This window comes from Mobula birostris, chromosome 17 (genome assembly GCF_030028105.1).
Source record: "Mobula birostris isolate sMobBir1 chromosome 17, sMobBir1.hap1, whole genome shotgun sequence".
NCBI lineage: Eukaryota > Metazoa > Chordata > Chondrichthyes > Myliobatiformes > Myliobatidae > Mobula > Mobula birostris.
In genome coordinates, this window is record NC_092386.1 from 11,592,520 (window position 1) to 11,607,861 (window position 15,342).

At 46.7% G+C, this 15,342-nt stretch overlaps 1 protein-coding gene across 2 annotated transcripts in view; it reads left to right on the forward strand.

Moving 5' to 3' along the window:
* The first annotated feature begins 9,570 nt into the window (after positions 1 to 9,570).
* hapln1b (hyaluronan and proteoglycan link protein 1b) overlaps positions 9,571 to 15,342 on the forward strand; it is a 119,085-nt gene continuing 113,313 nt past the window's right edge. The window contains exon 1 of one of the 2 annotated variants that reach the window (XM_072281038.1): positions 9,571 to 9,647. The gene's annotated coding sequence lies outside the window, so the exon portion shown is untranslated. The remainder of the gene's footprint in view (positions 9,648 to 15,342) is intronic. The other variant, XM_072281039.1, reaches the window with a different exon arrangement.

The window sequence follows — 15,342 nt, forward strand, 5'->3', positions numbered from 1 at the left end:
TCTATATTTGGGGAAAGGGAAAGGGAGAGGGGAGGGAGTGAGAAGCACCAGAGAGACATTCTGTAATGATCGATAAACCAATTGTTTAGAATCAAATGACCTTGCCTGGTGTCTCAGGGCTGGGTGTGTCTGCACCCACACCAACCCCTGCCCCTGACACTCTTTCTCTGCCAGCTGTCCCATATCCCTCCCACGGTACACCACCCTCACCATTCCCAGCATGCTTTGTTCCTGTCAGATTTACAAACTCGCTCTCCGCTCCACGTTGACAAATACAACACTGTGCAAAGGTCTTTGGCACCCGAGCTATATATATGTGCCTAAGACTTGTGCATAGTTTTGTACACTCAATGGACATATACAAATTGAATAAGTAGAGCACAAGAAGGGCTGAAACAGTGAGGAAGTGTTCAGGGGTACGTGGACCATTCGGAGATCTGGGAAGGGGAAGATGCTGTCCCTAAACATTGAGTGAGCGTCTTCAGGCTTCATGGAACCTCTATTTCAAAAAATTCATATTAACTTAATGCATCTGATTTAGCCTTATGTTATTTGGTTTAAGTTTCTTTTTTTTCTGTTTTTTAAAATTATTTTCATTGTGAGTGATATTTTATCAACAGTGTGATGTTTAAAAACATCAACATTCCTGCTCTATTTGGTCTAATCATGAAAATGCATAATTGGACCATTTAGAAGCTCGACTAAGCGGATGAATTAGTATTTTATAAAACCTTCAATGGACGTTTCGTTGACGTGATTTAGACATTCCTGAAGGTATGTGATCTTGGCTAAAATATACTACCACTGGCAGAAATCCAGCTGTTAATAATTTGAAACTACTTACTTACTTCCTTCAGCCCATCACCCCGACAGGGCCATTGGCCAGAGTTCCCTGTCCTGGGCCAATCTTTCAAGTAGCCCATCTTCCTCTGCCAGGAAAAAGGTTTTGGAGCGTTTGTTGCTGTTTCTGTAGCGCTGGGTTTTCACTGGATGGGGTTGCTAGCCCCATGTTCAAATCTCCTCCTTTCACCGCCAGACTTGGGACCGTCCACGGCGAAGTAAATCTGAAACTTTGCTGTGCTAAGTTAGCCTGTATTGGATTAGAAATGCTGCTTTCCTTGTATTTTAACATTCCTATGATTGTTTGTATTTTTGATATTATCACCTACACAAATGTAATTGTTCAGAGAATTTTCCAGAAATTGTAGTCTGTATATTACTCGAAGTTTCTTAGTTTCTCTGTAGCAGGTGCCTTGTCACTTGAATCTGGCTACTTCATAGGCTAATTCTAATCACTGAGCTGTTGTTATCGTTGAAGTCAGAGCTAGTGTTTGTACAGGATAACCATGATTCCTTGGTTTATAACTCGGTGTTGCTCTGCAAACATGCTGGACATGCTATGTGGAGACCAGAATGTGTGGTGATACTTGTGGGCTGTCCCCAGCACACTCTTGGTTGTACTGGTTGTTAACACAAATGACACATTTCACTGTATGTTTCCATGTATATGTGATAAACAAATTTCAAATCCTTGATCTTTTTCTTTGTTGTTCTTGGAGCACTAAACAAAATGGCTGCAGGCTACAGGTTTTAAGCCTCATTCATGAGTTCCAAGGAACCTCTCGATTGCAAAACACCAGATCCAACACCTGGATTGAGGATCCTGAAGAAACTGGTCACCTGTAGACCCTGTCTCCCCACCCTTACCTGGGTCAGATGCCGACAGAGCTGACATTCCATTCCCAAAAATCGAGTAGCCAGGCCTGGATACTATTTAGGCCTCGAGCGTTAAAATGCTGGGGCTCTTCCTCTGCAATACTCTGGCAGCCTTTGACAGAAGGGCCACTCAGAACCTGATCCCCTGTTAAAGCTGGGAACTCTATTTTAAGGTTATTAATTTCTCTGTCAGGCATTATCTGTGAGGCTGAAGACATGCACTCAACATTTTAGGAATAGTCCCTTCCCTCCGCCATCAGATTTCTGAACCCATGAGCACCACCTCACATTTTGCACAAATATAATTTAATTTTTATATATATTTATTATTGTAATTTATGGTGTTTTATGCACTGCAATGTACTGCTGCTGCTAAATAACAAACTTCACAGCATACGTGAGTGACCTAAAACTTGATTCTGATTTTCAGTTACTAAAACTTTTTCAATGTTTTAAATGGGAAAAAAAAGTTAAAGCAGTTGGAAATCTTCAATAACATTAAAACAAATTATGTAAAACAAATCAACATTTATTATCCTCCCCAGCTCCAGGCTGTGAATGGGGATTCTGATCAGAGGCCAGGACGGTTGGCCACTGTTCACCATTCAGTTTATCAGGAACTCTGACAGCTCGACGTCAATTCAGGATTTATTTAACTGAGAATGGCTGAGTAACGGCGAATCATAAACACAAGAGATTCTGCAGATGCTGGAAATCCAGAGCAGCATACACAAAATTCTGGAGGAACTCAGCAGGTCAGTCTGCATCTCCTGCACATCTTCCCTTTTTCCATTCCCCATTTTGGCTCCCCTCTCATCCTTACTCTTCACTTCACCTGCCCACCGCCTCCCTCTGGTTCCCCTTCCCCTTCTCTTTCTCCCATGGTCCACTCTCCTCTCCTATCAGATTCCTTCTTCTCCAGCCTTTTACCTTTGCCACCGTCCAGCTTCTCAATTCATCCTCCCTCCCCCATCCGCCCATCTTTCCCCTCACTTGCCAGCTTGTATTCCATCCCCTCTGCCCCCCCGCCTCTTCTTTCGCCATCCTTTTCAGTCCTGATGAAGGGTCTCAGCCCAAAACATCCACCATTTATTCCCCTTCATAGATGCTGCATGACCTTCTGATTTCCTCCATTGTTTGGTATGTGTGAGAGAGATTTAATTGGTACCACTGCCCCTGGGATTTGAACTCTGGTCTCTGGATTTTTGACTGTAGATACTGGTTGGTCATTTAACTCTTGTTCCACCACCCTCCCCCTCCCCCCCCCATGTCTGCCGCTGACAGCAGACACAGGGGAGGTTGTGGACCCTCTCCCAACTGTACTGCCATTCCTTGGCTCTCTCGATGCAAACTTAAGGCAATTGAACAGTTAAAATATCTCGGTTTGCAGGCAGGGAGCTGATCTACAGCTATCAAACATTCACGCCTGATTTAATCAACGTTGACTTGGGAGTGATGACCATGTGTAGTCAAAGGGTCAGTGAGCATCAGTATAAGTAGCAGATCTTTTCAATAACCTGGTTCCCTGGCCCCAGTCGTCTCATTTCCACCATGGACTTCCAGTCCCTATACACCTCCATCCCCCATCAGGAAGGTCTTAAAGCTCTCTACTTCTTTCTGGACAACAGACAACCAGTTGCCCCCACCAGCTCTCTTCTCTATCCAGCAGAACTGTTCCTCACCCTCAATAATTTTTCCTTCGGCTCCTCCCTCTTCCTCCAAACTAGAGATGTAGCCATGGGCACTCGCATGGACCCCAGTTATGCTTGTCTTTTCGTTGGCTACGTGGAACAGTCTATGTTCCAAGCCTACACCGGCATTGTTCTCCAATTCTTCCTACACCATTATTGGTGTCTGTGTTGGTGCTGCTTCCTGAGTTCGTCATCTTCATCAACTTTGCCTCCAACTTCCACCCTGCCCTCAAATTTACTTGGCCCATTTCAGACACACCCTTCCCCTTTCTCAATCTGTCTCCATCTGTGGAGGCAGTCTACCTACTGATATCTTTTACAAACCCACTAACTGTCACAGCTACCAGGACTATACCTCTTCCCACCCTGTCACTGCAAAAATGCCATCCCCTTCTCTGAGTTTCTCTGTCAGGGTGAGGCTTTTCATTTCGTAACTAATGAGATGTCCTCCTTCTTCAGAGAAAGGGGTTTCCCTTCCTCTACCATCAACACTGCCTTCACCCGCATCTCTTCCATTTTGCAACACATCTCCCCCCACCCCTTCCTTCTGCCACTTCACCTCTTATCCTCACCTGCCATCCCACCAGCCTCTGCACCCAGCACAGAATTCTCTGTGACTTCTACCATCTCCAATGGGATCCCACCACTAAGCACGTTTTCTCCTCCCCCTCACTTTCCACTTTCCGCAAGGATCGCTCCCTACGCGACTCCCTTGTCCATTCATCCCTCCCCACTGATCTCTTTCCTGGCACTTATCCTTGGAAGCTGAACAAGTGCTACACCTGATCCTACACCTCCCCCCTCACTACCATTCAGGGCCCCAAACAGTCCTTTCAGGCGAGGCGACACTTCACCTGTGGGCTTGTTGGAGTCATATACTGTATCCAGTGCTCCCGATGTGGCCTCCTGTATATCGGCGGGACCCGACATTGATTGGGAGACTGCTTCACCATGTACCTATGTACCATCTGCCAGACAAGGTGGGATCTCCTGGGGGTAACACACTTCAATTCCACTTCCCATTCCCATTCTGGCATGTCAATCCATGGCCTCCTCTACTGTCGCGATGAGGCCACTCTCAGGTTGCAGGAGCAACACCTCACATTCCATCTGGGTAGCCACCAACCTGATGGCATGAGCATCGATTTCTCAAACTTCTGATAATACCTCGCACTCTCCTTCACCATTCCCCATTCCTGTTTCCATCTCTCACCTTATATCCCTACCCGTACATCACCTCCCTCTGGTTCTCCTCCCCCTTTCCTTTCATCCATGGCCTTCTATCCTCTCCTGTCAGATCCCCCCTTCTCCAGCCCCGTATCTCTTTCACCAATCAACTTCACTGCTCTTTACTTCATCCCCTCCCCCTCTCCAGGTTTCACCTATCACCTACCACCATGTACTTCTTCCTCCCTTTCTCCCACCTTCCTGATCTGACTTCTCTTTCTTTGCAGTCCTGATGAAAGGTCTGGGCCCAAAATGTCGACTGTTCACTCTTTTTCACTGATGCTGCCTGGCATGCTGAGCTCCTCCACAGACACCCCACCCTGCAAAAACTCATTTCAGGAAGATTACACCACCATTTCAGGGAGGTAGCAGCCCCCACAACCCCATATTCCACCCCCCCCCCCGAGTCGACCTCCAAGGGTGTATGTAATACTTTGTTTAGTGATTTTGTCTAATCTATAAACCTAGTTGGGTATATGCAGAAAATATGACATTAGAATATGTGCTTATATTTTTTATCATGGAGTTTTTTTTTATTCTAATACAACTTTAAGCAAGTCTACAGGGAATTTAGCCTCATCACGTAGGACATCAATAGAGTAGCTCTTTAGCAGCTAGCCAGCTAGTTTAAATAACGTTAGCTATGCTAATGAAAGAATGACACCTGTTAAACTCACCTCAACATGTCACAGTGGGGGGGCATTGGGAACGGGCCCAAATGCAAGACACAGACACTGAAGTACTAGGAACAGGAATGGACAAAACTAGATGATGGGACAGGATGCAAACTAGGAGTAGGGACAAGAACACCGACTAGGCTAGGGAAGCAGGACCAGGACAAGGGGCTCCTGGACGAGAGAAGGGAACCCCAGCACCGGGCTGGACAAGGTACTCCTGGGCTGGGCAAGACACATGGACAAGACGAGAATGCAAAGCCATGGCTTGGACAGGACAAAGTTCTTGGATCGTGGCTAGGACTGGACGAGACCCCAAAGCCTTGACTTGGTCGAGGGAGAGACAGGAACGCAGAGCCTTGGTCAAGGGAGAGACAGGAACATGGAACACAGAGCCGAGACCCCTCTTTGGAAACAGGACACAGGGCCGGCACTCATACACAGAACACAGAGCCAGAACCCCTCCTTGGGTACAGGATTTAGGGCTGGGACTCATTACACAGAATGCAGAATATGATGAGATGGTTCCCAACACAAGGCAGTGGCAGACGGCTGGACCTACGTAGTGAAGGCGTGGACATAGACGGTTCCCAACACTAGGTAGCGGCAAACAGCCGGACCTACCTAGCGAAGGTGTTGACACAGAGACAGTTCAAAACAACGATAGACAGTTCCTTATCTTGCTCTGGCGATTGAACTAGACAGTGATCCTGGCTCTGTGTTCTGTGTATGAGTCCCGGCCCTACGTCCTGTTTCCAAGGAGGAGTCCTGGCTCTGTGTTCCATGTTCCTTTGACCAAGGCTCTGTGTTCCTGTCTCTCCCTCAACCAAGTCAAGGCTTTGGTGTCTCATCCAGTCCTAGCCACAGTCCAAGAACTTTGTCCTGTCCAAGCCATGGCTTTGTGTTCTCGCCTTGTCCATGTGTCTTGCCCAGCTCAGGAGTACCTTGCCCAGCCAGGTGCTGGAGTTCCCTTCTCCCATCCAGGACTCCCTCATCCTGGTCCTGCTTCCCTAGCCTAGTCGGTGTTCCTGTCCCTACTCCTAGTCTGCATTCTGTGCCATCATTTAGTTCTGTCCATTCCTGTTCCTAGTACTTCAGTGTCTGTGTCTTGCATTTGGGTCCATTCCCAACATTCCCCCCCCCCACTGTGACAGAATGACCCAGCCACCACACTTGATCCCAGGGCCACTTATATTCCCAGCCTCAAGATGAGCATCAGGTGCTTATAGTTAAATCGAACCAAAACAAGAGACAGCCAGAAGACCCGGAGTCCAGAGTCTGCGGACTGGAATGTGGACTTCGGACTGGACCATGACACAAAATGTCTTTTACATTTTAACCCACCATGGTAACAAAGAAGTCACTGTTGCAGACAATGCAGCGAGCAACACTGTCATTATTTTTGAGGTCGACTGTAAAGCCCGCCCACAGAGAAAACTGATAGGTCTACTTAGCACGAAGAGAGACCAATCAGGATGCTCGCTCTCGCTCTCCATCTCCCTCTCAAAAAAATCGATTTCCAGGATAGTGTATATTATTTCCGGGTGTCAGGGAGCCGCTGTCAATATGCAGGAGACTCCCGGAACTTCCGGGAGAGGTGGGATGCCTGCCTCCAGCATTCTGTGTGTGTGTTGCCTTTGGATTTCCAACATCTGCAGACTTTTTTGTGGTTGTGAAATGCTAGAGACTGTTGTGCATGCAAATTCCAGGAAGTCAGCATTTTTTGAGATACTCAAACCACCTCGTCTGGCACCAACAGTCATTCCAAGGTCAACATCACTGACATCACATTCCTTCCCCATTCAGATGTTTGGTCTGAACAACAGCTGAACCTCTTGACCGTGCCTGCGTGCTTTGAAGCATTGCGTTGCCGCTTTTTTGGTTGATTAGGTATTTGCACTGACGAGCAGGTGGACAACTGCACCTCAAAAAGTGGCCACTGAGCGTATGCCGATTTAGACGTGGCGTGACTGGGTTGCACTCGGTCTCTCCCGGCGCACATCAGTGAGACGCCGTGACAGTGAGCTGTCCTGGGTCGGTCCTCGGCGCAGCGGCTCGCCTGGGACACTGGCAACTCCAAAGGGAGTCAGCAACACCCTGTCTCCGTTGCAGAATCTAGATGTTGTGAGAAGAGGTGTGCGTTTGAGGCCAGTTGGCCGTTCGGCGAGAATAAAATTAGCTGCAGCCTCCGCGGCCAAAATGTCTAGTATATTTCAGTTAATGACTTTGGGCGGGAGCGGTGCAGGCGAACACTGAATCATTTGGAACAACCGGCCTCCAGCCCATCTGGCAAATGCACCAGAACGCAACGTTGAATAAATAAAACTATTTGCCGCTCTGTATGAAATATTCAAAGCGCTTTCACAGAAAGGAGTAAGCGGCGTTGGTTTCGGGTAACATTTTCCAAACGCAAGAGATTCTGCAGATGCTGGAAATCCAGAGCAATACACACAAAATGCCGGTGGAATTCGGCAAGTTAGGCAGCATCTGATGAGAGGAATAAACACTGGACGTTTCAGGCAAAGATTCTTCAGGAGAGCGAGTAACGTTTCCCTCTGCAAAGGTCCACATATGAAGCGGAGATTCCTCCAAGGATGCGCTGGAGCACATTGTCGGTGATGTAACCCCGGAGTCATCGGGCGTTTCGATCTTTCAACATCAGACCCCCTCATCCCGGCGACCCAGCCAGGGTTCATCCATCAAGCCCTGGCTTGTGTCCCAGCAGCACTGGTCCACGGGTCACACCTCTTGATCCATCGCCATCTGGAGACTCGCTCAGCAGCCACAGTGGCCGTCACAATGGCTCCACTCATTGCAGCCCTCGTAATGCCAGGGGAAGAGTAATTTATGCACAGCCAGCAAATCCCCTACACCTCACCTCTCTCGGCTCACAACGTGACCCCCACCACCCCTGTTTCTGGCACTGCTCTACCAGCTCCTGGTATTTGGCATAAAATTACACATTGCAATGTCACGCAAATACTCCGAAATACTGTAACGGCCGGGGTTAGATCTCCCTGGAAGATGAATTGGAGACAGTCTGTGCCGATTAAGGACAAATTACAACACTCTTCTGTCCTTTTCTGCTTTTGCCCGCCGCGAAATCTGCTTTGGTGAATGGGGATGTATGTTCCTTATCCTGAGTCAACAGCGCCGCCTGTCGCAGCTACTATGGGCTGCAAGTTTCAGAGAAGTTCCGTAGCCGTAAACGGGGAGTGATCGGGATCCGCGGATTCGGCTAGTCACACACTGAGATAGGAGCATGAAAATGTAGGAAAATAGGGGTCTGTGCAGGAGGGAAGGGGCAGATTTAATTTAGAGTAGGCTAAAAGTTCGGCACAACATCGTGGGCCGAAGAGCCCGAACTGTGCCGTATGAACTGTGCCCTGTTCAGCACCACTCGGCACAAATCCTTGTCGTTTGGGAAAACAACAGTTCACGAGAGTGTTTTTTTTCTTTCGTTTTATTTTCTGGAGAAAGTTACGCGTTGCAGAGGGAGGGGGGGTATTACTGCGGTCGGAACATGTTTGAGATGGGGCTTCTCAGTTGGAGAAAACGATAAAAGTAATGAAAAGTCCGTTTGTAAGGAGAGAATCAAAGGATGCACTGTGCTCAAAGTATGCAGCGATTTCCTTTGGGCAGGACTGACTGAACCTTAAACCTCACTTCTTAGCGGCGCTGACTTCTGATACATGGTTTGCGCTTATTTGTGTGTGTGTGTGTGTGTGTGTGTGTGTGTGTGTGTGTGTGTGTGTGTGTGTGTGTGTGTGTGTGTGTGTGTCTGTGTGTGTGTTTGATGGAAGCATGAACGGCCATTCCGTTAAACATTAGACCCCACTTCTCTCTCTGTCCAAAGAAGGAGCATTACTGACAGCCCACACACTATGAAAGGGCACCGAACCTACACAACGCCACACCCGTTGTCAGGGCATGGAGCCAACACTGAATAAACAGGCGGAGGGAGGAAAAACACTTCAAAACCACATTTGAACTCATAAAATGCCCCTGTGTTCGCGCGGCGCGTCTGTCGTTTAAGCCATTCCTTTCTTAAACTGGACTGTCCCTTCTTGCTGTAAAATCAAAGCTGCTTTTTCCAGTTGCTTGCTTTTGCAAATGGCCATGTATTAGTATCAGATATCGCCGCACGTTTCCCGCCGGTCTCTCGCACTTTCCAAACTTGATAGGATAGTTGACTTTATTCCTTGTTCTGGCCGACGCGCGAAGCTATTTATGACGTCGTGGCTATTTCCTCTTGGTGGGAAATGTGTCTTCTTCTTCTTCCTCTGTGAACCCAAAACACCACCACCCGGAGCAACAGACGGACACAGATCCCAAGAAGGTGAGCTCAGTGCAAATCTGAATGAACTCCGCTGGGGAACCAAAGGCGGGCGCAAAGACACCGGGCAACGCGGAAAATTCAGCGGAAACCCCGGCAAGGTGCTTGTGTGTGTGTGTGTGTGTGTGTGTGTGTGTGTGTGTGTGTCTGTTTTTGACAGGTCTTCAGACTGAACGACAGCTATCAAGTAAGTGTGAGCAATATGTAGGTGCCCAGTTCACCACAGAACTGGGTCCGTGGTAAAACAAGGGGGTCCTAGACCTTGGAGTGTGACTGCATCCGATTCTTGACTGATCAGTGCATTGAGATAGTGAATGACAGTTCGTGCGGGATACTGCCTCGCCTTTCTCATTAAAGGCAGCCAAAACAATCCAGGAAAAGTATTTAAGATTTTGAAAGAGAATGAAATGACTTTTTTTTGAAAAGTGGTTCATCGTCGGCATCAGAAAGCCAACGTTCGTATCCTCAGCGTCGGACTGAATGGTGACTTGAAAGGGATGTTGAGCGCAAGTTGTTGGTGTGTAGGTTGGTAGCTTGATGCTGGTAGATGGGGAGGTGATGGTTGAGATACACAAACTGCGGTCTACAAGTGGAGAAGTGAAATTGATAGTTCTGCTGTGAGATCCGGCATGGATTCGATGGGCCGAACAGCTCCCGTTCCGTGAGGAAATATTAAGTGTTCCGCTGCGGCGCGGAGTACCTAGCCCGGTGTTCACGGGTACAGCTGTCTGTTCACGTTGCATCTCAGAGCCCGATTGTGCGTTCAAAGTTCATTTTAGAGATCGAGAGGGGACATTCCAGTTTAACAAGAGCTCCGAGGCATCTGTAGGGAAGATACGGTATTTGTGACTGGCTGCGCGTTTGATTCATGTGGATTTCGTTAGCGAATTCTTTGCAAAAAAAAAACCCTTCCCAAATCTGCAGATGTAACAGAATTTAAATATATGTTGTTTGACCTGTTTTAGATAGGGAATGTCAATATTTATATGAAAAAAGGACCTTGCAGTTATCATAGTGACAAAAATTCTGGGCATTAAAATTTCCCAGGATTATTATGTGGTCTTCTTTGATAATACTCAAAAAGAAATCAGATCCAAGTCTATACTGAGATTCATCAAGCGTGAGTAATTAAGTTTTTGACATTGTCCGGGTGGTGATGGAGGGGAGTCATTTTTTTAAAAATCTAAAATAAAATTTCCCCAAACCAAACCAGCATAGTCCAGCGTCTATCTAATAACGAAAATCTAGAAATCCCACTTCTAGTGCGTATCGCCCGTTTTGATACATTAGCAAAACTCTACATCTCCAGCGCTACTTTCACTTAAACTTGTTGCGAAAACCCCGTACGCACGTGCAAATAAATGATGTGCGTTTTATGTCCAAACAGTCTGTTTTTCTTCACAAGGTACTCTGGAAGACCGAAATAACGATCAGTTAATCCGGCCAGTTTCAAAAATATGGAGAGGCGGTTCGCTAAGCAAAATAGTTGGCGTAGAGTGTGAGGGAACCCAGTACTGTACACTGAGTACAGTAATTCCCTTATTTTTGTTCGAGTGAATGGGTACTTGTGAGATTCGCTCTGCGCGCTGGGAACTTTATACGGAGGCTACGCGCCACCTAGTGCTAATCAGGAAAACCTTTTTCTTCCGTCTCGACGGCAGGAAACGCACACAAACTACTAGAGGAGCTCAGCAGGTCAGGCAGCATCTATGGAAATGAATAAACAGTCGACGTTTCGGGCCGAGACCCATCATCAGGCCTGGACAGGAAGGTGGGAAGAAGCTAGCATAAGGAGATGGAGGCTGGGGAAGGAGTACGGGCTGGCAGGTGGAGATCGGTGAAGCCAGGTGAGGGCGAGGGAGGGGAGGGGCGTTAAGTCAGAAGCTGTGAGGTGAAAGGTGAAAAAGGTAAAGGGCTGGGAAAGAAGGACCCCGATATGAGAAGAGAGAGGACCATGGGAGAAAGGGAAGCAGAGAGAAACCAGCGTAGGGAAGGGAGATGGGGAGAAATTACCGGAAGAAGGAGAAATTGATGCTTATGCTACCAGGTTGGAAGCTACCCAGAAGGAATATGAAGGAGGCCCTGAAGAAAATCTCGGCCCAAAACATTGACTGTTTATTCGTTTCCATCGATGCTGCCTGACCTGCTGAGTTCTACCAGCATTTTCTATATATTGCTTAGGAATATGAGGTGTTGCTCCTCCAAGCTGAGAGTAACCCTTCCCTCACCCACCTTCCCCCTCACCTGGCTTCACCAGCCTGAGAGTAACCTCACCAACCTTAATATTGACAGCCTTTTTTAGATGTATGGATTTAGAGTGACACAGCGTGGAAAAGGCCCTTCAGCCCAACTAGTCCATACTGACTGTGTTGCCCAGCTTGCTGAGTTCATCTGACCACGTTTGGATCACAGTCCTCTTAACCTCCCCTTGATGACTTTTAAATATTGTTAAAGGGCCAGTTGTCAACCCCAAATACACATCAGACTCTGTGTCCTTTTAAATCTCACGCCTCTGATCTTAAACCGATTTCAAGCTTTGTTCTCAGAACAAATTAGTTGGTCAATTAATGTATAAATTAATTGATAAACTAACGGTACCCAGGTATTTATTTATTTAATTTATCTAGAGATACAGCATGGAACAGGCTTTTCTGGTCCAATATGTAGAGGACCCCGTAACACCTGATTTAATCGTAACCTAATCACGGGATAATTTACAATGACCGATTAACCTACCAACTGGTACATCTTTGGACTGTGGGAGGAAATGCATGCGGTCACGGGGAGAACATGCAGACTCGTTACAGATCCCCGAGCTGTAGTCGCGTTGTGCTAACCGCCATTGCTACTGTGGCGCCCCGTCACATTTCGAATTATAAAGGTGGCTGGCAGCTGGGTTGCAATGTCTGTGATTCTCACATCTCAAATACCACAGGAAAGCCCTTTTGAAAATGATAATATGAAGAGGACATCTTTTTATTTGTTAATGATTCCAATGTGTCAATCTATGTATGTGCGTACGTTACTGGTCAGTATATCAGTCCACACAGTTAACTGAAGTAAACATATACAAACATGCAGAACTCGGGATTTTGTTGTGTCCTAGGATTCCCAGTATCTTGTGGAATCTCTGTACCAGGCAGAATACTTTGAGTGCAACATTCAAGTTTGTCAAATGTACATCACAACATAGAGTACTGTCCAAAAGTCTGAGGCACATGTATATAGCTTGGGTGCACAGTACTGTAATAATATTAAATATTGCACTGTACTGCTGTGCAAAAAATATATGTTATAAAAAAAAACAAATTTCATGACATATGTGAGTGATGATCAAACTGATTCTGATATGGGTCTCGATTGTGGACTGAGAGTGAGAAGGGGGCAGAGAGAGGGGAATCATAGTTGGGGAAAAGGGGAAGGGAGAGGGGAGGGAATGGGAAGCACCAGAGAGATATTCTGTAATGATCAACAAACCAATTGTTTGGAATCAAATGACAAACACAAAATACTCTGCAGATGCTGGGATCAAAGCAACACTCACAACACGCTGGAGGAACTCAGCAGGTCGGGCAGCATCCGTGGAAACGATCAGTCAACATTTCGGGCCGGACGAAGGGTTCTGGCCCGAAACGTTGACTGGTCGTTTCCACGGATGCTGCCCGACCTACTGAGTTCCTCCAGCGTGTTATGAGTGTTGGAATCAAATGACCTTGCCTGGTATCTCAGGGCTGGGTGTGTCTGCACCTGCGCCACCCCCTGCCCCTGGCACCCCTTCTCTGCCACCTGTCCCACAACCCTACCATAGCGCTCCACCCTCACCATTCCCAACATCCTTTCCTGCTGCCAGATTTACAGACTTGCTCTCCATTCCATGTTGGCAAATACAGTACTGTACAAATGTCTTAGGCGCCCTAGCTATATATATGTGCCTAAGACTTTTACACGGTACTGTACATTGAAATGCATTATTTGCACTAACAACTAACATACCCTAGGGTGTGCTGGGGGCAGCCCACAAGTGTCACCACACATTCCAACGCAAAACTATCATGTCCACAATGCTTGCAGAAGAATATAGAACACAACACACAACGAACAGTAACAGCAAAAACTAAACAACATCCGTTCCTCCTTCCCACACACACACACACACACACACACACACATACACATTATGCAAAACACTGTGTTGTTCCTCTCCGCTCCTTGTGGTGTACCAGGTGGCAACTGAGCCATTTCTTTAGCACTTGCCTGTTTTTACGAGGCCGAGTTGCTAGCTCGATGCTCAGCCCAGCATAGATGGAAAGGGTGCACGGAGCCAGCTGGATTCAAACCCAGGACCACTCACCTCAAAGTCTGGTGCAGATGCCTCTACACCACTGGCTGGCAATATCAAAATGTAGATCTCAGCATAACATGTGCCCTCATGTTTAATAATGCCATACCAATTCTTGCAGTCATCTTTGGCATGCTAACAACGTCTGAAAGCTTCTAAAAACATTTATTCTTAAAGAAAAGAATATTGTCATGTTAATTAAATAGTTGGTCAGATGCCGGTGCTGTTTGGCAAGCTTAAGCTTTTAATGAGATTCATCTGGAACTGGGCAGTTTAGTCCATCGCATAACCTACAAGGTTTTGCACAATGTCCTCTTCACTGAGGCAGCCCAGAATGTTGTGCAAATGTAATGCAGTTCAATACTAAAACTCTATAATGTGTCATATCGAGTTCTGCTGGAGATTTTGAAGTGGACGGGAAAAATCATTGCAGACACTTCAGGAGAGCAGTAAAGGCTATTAAAATAAAAACTTCACATCATCATAAAAGTTTCTTCCCTCAGGCAGTTAATCTGATCAACCATTCTAGTCTTTTACCCCACTCACTGCACTATAAACACTTTATATGAAGTTATTTACACTGTAAATAAAGGCATCCATTAGTCTTCACTCTCCAGGGCGCAGGCCTGGGCAAGGTTGTATGGAAGACCAGCAGTTGCCCATGCTGCAAGTCTCGCCTCTCCATGACACCAATGTTGTCCAAGGGAGGTCCATTAGGACCCATACAGCTTGGCACCAGTGTCGTCATAGAGCACTGTGTGATTAAGTGCCTTGCTCAAGGACACAACACACTGCCTTGGCTGGGGCTCAAACTCACGACCTTCTGATCGCTAGTCGAGTGCCTTAACCACTTGGCCATGTGCCCACACACACTGTAAATACATGCCAGTATTCATGTGTTCCTGCACATTGTATTCCCTAATCATGTACCTCTAACTTCATTTTGATATGATTCTTTATTCTTTATTATTGTTGAATGTTGTTGTTTTTTGTTGCATGTCAAACCACAACAAATTACTAATATATGTAAATGTATCTGGTGAATAAAGTTGATCATTGATAAAGTTCATTGGTTCAATGGTTCCATTTAATAACAGCGAATGTGTGCTATATACAACCTGAAATTCTTGCTCTCTGCAGACACCCATGAAACAGAAGAAAACCCAGCAGAATGAATGACAGAAAAACATTAGAACCCCAAAGCCCCCCTCCCACTCACAAGCAGCAGCAAAGTATCAACCCTCCCCCTCCCCTCCCTCCACTTTCCCAGTAGGAAGCATCATCCCGCCCCCCCCACCACCACCGAGCAAGCAATAGCAAAGCCCCCAAAGAGACCATGATCTAGGTCCATCAAAAACT